Source organism: Rattus rattus, chromosome 3 (genome assembly GCF_011064425.1).
Source record: "Rattus rattus isolate New Zealand chromosome 3, Rrattus_CSIRO_v1, whole genome shotgun sequence".
NCBI classification, from domain to species: Eukaryota; Metazoa; Chordata; class Mammalia; order Rodentia; family Muridae; genus Rattus; species Rattus rattus.
The window spans coordinates 83,599,895-83,607,494 of NC_046156.1; the positions used below are offsets into that span (position 1 = coordinate 83,599,895).

The 7,600-nt window shown below is 40.4% G+C and overlaps 1 pseudogene; it reads left to right on the forward strand.

The window, feature by feature from the left end:
* Positions 1-4,518: 4,518 nt before the first annotated feature.
* On the forward strand, positions 4,519-5,393 carry LOC116895463 (annotated as a pseudogene).
* Positions 5,394-7,600: the final 2,207 nt, after the last annotated feature.

The window sequence follows — 7,600 nt, forward strand, 5'->3', positions numbered from 1 at the left end:
CTAAATATAGACTTCAACTTATTTTAATTACAAATATTTAGAGATAAAATAGATGTCTAACTTATTTTCTTTTCACAAGCTGAATTTATATTCCAATTGACCTTCACAACTCAAATGAATACTTTGAGTAATTTATAACTAAACAAGATCTTAGAACTGCAAATGACATTTCTGAACTCTTTCCTAACTGCAGAGAAAATCTTATAAATATAAAATTGAAAGAAACAACAAATACTGTGAATAAATTAGTATTGTCTTAACTTTCAAAAAGCATAAAACTTTGCAAATATAGACACCAAAATGAGTATTATGTAATATACTTTGATAAAAAAAAAAGCACTTCCTTTTTCCCCTCCATTTTCTTCTCTCTTTTCTTACTACTTTCCCTCCCTACTTCATGTTCTATAGAAATCCTGCTACTTTGGTATTTTTTTCAGAGAAAGGGGGAGAGAAATCATAAAGTTGGTTATGTAGAATTTAGCAGAATGATCTGTTCAGGGCTAGGAAGAAATATGAACTATATGGGTATATCAATAAATAAAAACAATAAAATATTAAGAAATAAACCTCACTGAGTCTACTTTGTGATGACTGCATGTTCATGGATATACAGCTATCTTGTCAGCTATGAGTCATCTCTAAGGGGTTGTGTGCTTTAAAAAACTGACTCTCCCTTCCCACAAGCCAGCAACAGTTTCTAACATGCAATTTTTGTAATCTGAGTAGTACCGGGAATTTAGCTTTATAATACTACTCAAGGGACTTACAAACTTACTGTGTTATACTAGCCTTACCGTGGTTTTTGAATGGCAAATTAACATAAGAGAGAAGGATAATAGGTTTTTTTTTAGTTCAAAATTATGTTTTCAAATAAGACGACAGTTAAAGTAATATTTGTATGTATTTAGATCATGAACACACAGGACTGCGACATCACATTATGCTTGAATGGTTTCTTCCAACATCAAGTTATTGAAAAACTATTTTTATTGTGTTAAGTAGCACGTTTAGTATGGAAGAAAACACTGAACAGTGAATACATTTTATGTAAAAATATTTAGATAAACATAAAATAAATAATAATATAGCTCATATATTAACAGAAAATAAATTATTTGTTGAAACCTAAGACATGGAAGCTGAAATAATTAGAGCTCTCTGTGGAAATGTTTTATACCTTACTGTGGTTATTGTATTCATAGTTTTTAAAATGCGTGGAAGGGATTTAAGTGTCACATGGGTGTTGCATTTTCACTCATGCTAGGCTAAAATGATTCTGAGAAACTAACCACATGATGGCATGCAAGTGGACATTGTTTGATGATGAGAGGGTATTGAAAGGTTTGAGGCATGCTATTTACTAGAATATGGAACAGGGCCTGGTGAACTCAGATTTGTACCAAATGAAGAAAATTATCTAAATACCTGATAGGTTTTCAGAGAACACATTTGTATCTTTAGCTAGGTTATCAGATATGTATCAAAACCTATTATGAGATAACTAAAACTTAACTTTAACATTGCTTTAATGAGTTGGTTTCCCTCAAGCCATTAATGACATGAACTTGCCATCAAAAAAAATCAGCTTTTTCCATTCCTCTGTTGAAGGGCATCTGGGTTCTTTCCAGCTTCTGGCTATTATAAATAAGGCTGCTATGAACATAGTGGAGCACGTGTCTTTGTTATATGTTGGGGTATCTTTTGGGTATATGCCCAAGAGAGGTATAGCTGGATCCTCAGGTAGTTCAAAGTCCAGTTTTCTGAGGAATCTCCAGACTGATTTCCAGAATAGTTGTACCAGTCTGCAATTGCACCAACAAAGGAGGAGTGTTCCTCTTTCTCCACATCCTCACCAGCATTTGCTGTCACCTGAGTTTTTTATCTTAGCCATTCTCACTGGTGTGAGGTGAAATCTCAGGGTTGTTTTGATTTGTAATTCCCACAGAAAATGTGGTACATCTACACAATGGAATATTACTCAGCTATCAAAAACAATGACTTTATGAATTTCATAGGCAAATGGATGGAACTGGAAAATATCATCCTGAGTGAGGTAACCCAATCACAGAAAAACACACATGGTGTGCACTCATTGATAAGTGGATATTAGCCCAAATGCTTGAATTACTCTAGATGCACAGAACACATGAAACTCAAGAAGGATGACCGAAATGTGAATGCTTCACTCCTTCTTTAAAAGGGGAACAAGAATACCCTTGACAGGGAATAAGGAGGCAAAGTTTAGAACAGAGGCAGAAGGAACACCCATTCAGAGCCTGCCCCACATGTGGCCCATACATATACAGCCACCAAACTAGATAAGATGGATGAAGCAAAGAAGTTCAGGCTGACAGGAACCAGATGTAGATCTCTCCTGAGAGACACAGCCAGAATACAGCAAATACATAGGTGAATGCCATCATTAAACCACTGAACTGAGAACGAGACCCTCATTGAAGGATTCAGAGAAAGAACTTGAAGGGTCTCGAGACCCCATATGAACAACAATGTCAACCAACCAGATCTTCCAGGGACTAAGCCACTGCCCAAAGACTATACATGGACTGACCCTGGGCTCCAACCTCATAGGTAGCAATGAATAGCCTAGTAAGATCACCAGTGGAAGGGGAAGCCCTTGGTCCTGCCAAGACTGAACCCCCAGTGAATGTGATTGCTGAGGAGAGGGCCGTAATTGGGGGAGGATAGGAAGGAGAACACCCATAGAGAAGGGGAGGGGGAGGGGCTAGGGAGATTTTGGCCTGGGAATAACAATTGAAATGTAAATAAGAAATACTCAAGTTAATAAAAATGGAAAAAAAAAAAAGAAGAACATGATATCAACCAACCAGGCCGCCCCCCCCCCCCCCCGAGCTCCCAGGGACTAAACCACCATTGCAAGAGTACACAGGGAGGGACCTAATGGCTGAGAAGCATCTAAAGAAATGTTCAATATCCTTAGTCATCAGGGAAATGGAAATAAAAACAACCCTGAGATTCCACATCACACCAGTCAGAATGGTTAAGATCAAAAGCCCAAATGATTAGCAGCCTTATTTATAATGGCCAGAAGCTGGAAAGAACCCAGCCGCCCTTCAACAGTGGAATGGACACAGAAAATGTGGTACATCTACTCAGCAATCAAAAATGATGACTTTATGAAATTCATAGGCAAATGGATGGAACTGGAAAATATTATCCTGAGTGAGGTAACCCAATCACAGAAAAACACACATGGTATGCACTCATTGGTAAGTGGCTATTAGCCCAAATACCAGAATTACCCTAGATGCCTAGAACAAATGAAAGTCAAGAAGGATGACCAAAATGTGAATGCTTCACTCCTTCTTTAAAAGGGGAACAAAAATACCCTTGGCAGGGAATAGGAAGGCAAAGTTTAGAACAGAGGCAGAAGGAACACCCATTCAGAGCCTGCCCCACATGTGACCCATACATATACAGCCACCAAACTAGATAAGATGGATGAAGCAAAGAAGTGCAGGCTGACAGGAACCGGATGTAGATCTCTCCTGAGAGACATAGTCAGAATACAGCAAATACATAGGCGAATGCCAGCAGCAAACCACTGAATTGAGAATAGCACCCCCCTTGAAGGAATCAGAGAAAGGATTGGAAGAGCTTGAAGGGGCTCGAGACCCCATATGAACAACAATGCCAAGCAACCAGAGCTTCCAGGGACTAAGCCACTACCCAAAGACTGTACATGGACTGACCCTGGGCTCCAACCTCATAGGTAGCAGTAAATAGCCCAGTAAGAGCACCAGTGGAAGGGGAAGCCCTTGGTGCTGCCAAGACTGAACCCCCAGTCCAGTTGTTGTGGGGAGGGAGGTAATGGGGGGAGGATTGGGAGGGGAACACCTATATAGAAGGGGAGGGAGAAGGATTAGGGGGATGTTGGCCTTGAAACTGGGAAAGGGAATAACAATTGAAATGTAAATAAGAAATACCCAAGTTAATAAAGATGGAGGGAAAAAAAAACCCAAGTGACAACAGATGCTGGAAAGGATGTGGAGAAAGAACACCCATCCATTGTTGGTAGGATTGCAAGCTCATACAACCACTCTGTAAATCTGTATGGAGGTTCTTCAGAAAACTGGACATAATACTACCTGAGGATACAACTATACCACACATGGACATATACCCAAAGATGCTCCAACATATAAAAAGGACATATGCTCCACTATGTTCATCGCAGCCTTATTTATAATAGCCAGAAGCTGGATTCAAACCAATTTTCCTCAATAGAGGAATGGATACAGAAAATGTGATATATTTACATAATAGAGTACTACTCAGCTCTTAAGAACAATGACTTCATGAAATTCATAGGCAAATGGAAGAAAATAGAAAATATCATCTCGTGAGTATAACCCAATTACAAAAGCACACACGTGTTGTGCACTCACTGATAAGTGAATTTTAGCCCAAAGCTCAAATTATCCAAGATCCCATCCAGAGACCACATGAAGCTCAAGAAGTAGGATGACCAGGGAGACTATGGCGGTACCAGTGGTTCAGGCCCTGCAGGCTGTCCATCTGGAGTCAGACGCCCTTCTGGTTTGACTGAACCACGCCCTGAGTACGGAGAAGGAGGAGGTGATGGGTCTGTGCATCGGGGAGCTGAACAATGATGTAAGGAGTGAGTCCAAATTCGCACACACCCGAAGTGATGTGTGCAGGGTTCCGGAGAAGGTGGATGCGATCAGAGTCGTCCACATCCACTTGGTCATCATCCTGCGGCGTCCTGACAAGAGGAAGGACCGTGTGGAGATTTCCCCAGAGCAGCTGTCCGCAGCCTGTATGGAGCCTAAAAGGTGGGTGGAACTCACCGGCAGTCCCATGAGAGTCGTCAGCTGGTACCATTCGCACCCTCACATAATGGTGTGGCCTTCACAGGAGGATATTCGCAAGCAAGCCATGTACCTAATGATGTACCAAGGCTTCGTGGGACTTATTTTCTCCTGTTTCATAGATGACAAGAACACAAAGACCAGACGTGTCCTCTACACTTGCTTCCCATCGGTACAAGCCCAGAAAAGCTCAGACTGTGAGAGAATTGAAATCCCCATTCACGTCGTCCCTCACGTCACCATGGGAAAGTTTGCCTAGAGTCCGAGGTGGAGCTGCCTAAGATCCTGTGTCAGGAGGAGCACGACACGTACAGGTAGATCCACAGCTTCACACATCTGGACTCGGTGACCAAGATCCACAATGGCTCGGTCTTCACCAAGAATCTGTGCAGCCAGATGTCGGTGGTGAGTGGGCCTCTGCTGCAGTGGTTGGAGGACAGATTGGAGCAAAACCAGCAGCATCTGTGGGAGCTGCAGCGGGAGAAGGAGGAGCTCATGGCAGAGCTGTGTTCGCTCGAATAAAGCGGGGGAGCAGCCAAAAAATCCGGGGTGAGGCGAACAGAAATACCTAAGGGCGTACAATTTATTAAACAATAATCAATTTTGAAAAAGATAAAGTCGCAGGTCCTACATTATATAACTTCAAGATTTATTATTATAAAGGTACAGTGATCAAGATACGATGATATTTGCAGATGAACCAATGCAACAGGGAAGAAAATCCAGAAATAAACCCAACAATCATGTGCTTAACTACGTTTGAAAAAGTACAAATAAGATTCAAAGAGGAAAAGACAGTAATTTATTTCAACAAATCGAACCTTCTCAAGCCAACAATATATACAAAATAAATAAATATCTAAAAGAATTTCTGAATGTATCACATATTTAAATTCAATATGGAAGACTTAGGGAAGAAAGTTATTCTAGAAAAATTTTCAGGACTTAAGGACTTAATATTTTCAACTCCAAAGCACAATTTCACAAGAAAACAAAGTAGAGAGATTGGACTTCGTCAAAATTAAAGCTGTCTATTCTGCAGAAAGATGAAGAGGAAACCGTCAGTGAAAAAGATGTGTCTGAAACTCGAAAGTATATAGCACCAGTAGAAAATGAAAAGAGACATAAACATTGTCACCAAAAATGGTAAAAATAGCAAATCCTGTTGAGGAGGCAAATGAAATTCTTCACACACCAGTGACAGAAATGTAAAAATATATCGACTGGGTAGAAAAATTTGGAATTTTTTTAAGTTAAACACACACTTAGCATGACCCAGCCACCAAGCTACACTGTCTTGGTACAAAAACTTTTACAAAATTTTTCTTGGTAGTTATGTCTGTGAAAGCTGCAAATCAGAAACAACCCAGATATTCTACAGTGAGTCTACAGCTAAAGAAACCGTTCTTATGGTGGAATATTACTGTGTAGGAAAAAGAAACATACTGCATAATGGTTTTGTCACTGAACTACATCTCAGCCTGACTGAACTGAATTTGGAATCATCATGTAAATACAACGTGGACATGAAGGTGTTTTCAAAAAAGTTTAAGTGGGGAGAAGACTGATCCTTAAAGGAGGTGACACCATCCCATGGGGTACGGCCTCAGACTGTATAAAAAGAAGGAAACGATCATATCATCAGGTCTGTCAAGCATGGTGGAATATATGCCTTCAAATTGTGAGCCAAGATAAACACTTCCTTACAAAAGTTGCTTTTGGCAGGTCTTTTGTCAAAGAAAAGAATAAAAAAGTTAAAAAGCAAAAAAAAAAAAAAAGAAAGAAAAGAAAGAAAAGAAAAGAAAAGAAAAGGTCACTGAGGATATAGGGAAAGGGCAATAAACACTGTAGTGTAAGTGTAAATTAGTAGAGCCACTGTGAGAGCAGGTGCTGTGTCTGAAATACTAAGACTGAGTTATTGTTGAGTTCAGCTATAGCATTTCTGGGTACAAACCCAGAGGAATCTAAGTCTGCTTTCCTTAGAGACACCTGCACACCAGGGCCTATTGCTATACTGTTCACTGGCTACACCGTAGCCAAATCATAGAATCAGCCTAGATATTGCAGTGCAATAATGGATAATGAAAATGCTGTCTATTTATGAGTTTCATTAAATCACAGTGGAGGATGGATGGGTTTGGAGATCATCCTATTAAGCAAAAGCAGGGAGTAGCTATCTTGTAAAGCTTATGGGAAAGCACAAGTAGAACCATTGGAGGTTGGGGGAGCAGGAAGAGCAGGAAGGGGAACAGAGGGCTGCACATGGACAAGATTGTTACATAGTATTACTGTACAGTTCCCCAGACCTTAACAGAACTGACTCCATGATGGAAGCACCATTCAGGCTTTGAAGCTCAACATTTAGGCAGCACCATCTGCCAAAACAAAAACAAGACGTAGTCACTGGCTGGATAATAAAGACTTTATATTGGCTTAAAAAAAAAAAGAAGTAGGACGACCAAAGGGTGGATGCTTCAGTCCTTCTTAGAAGGGGAAAAATATTTATAGGAGGAAATATGAAGACAAACCTTGGAGCAGAGACTGAAGGAAAGGCCATCCAGAGACTGCATCACCAGAGATTCCAGCCCATATACATACAGCCACCACACCCAAACGACATTGCTGGTGCCAAGAAATGCATGCTGACAGAAGCCTGATACAGCTGTCTCCTGAGAGGCTCTGCTAGAGCATGACAAATACAGATGCTAATGCTAGCAACCATCCATTGA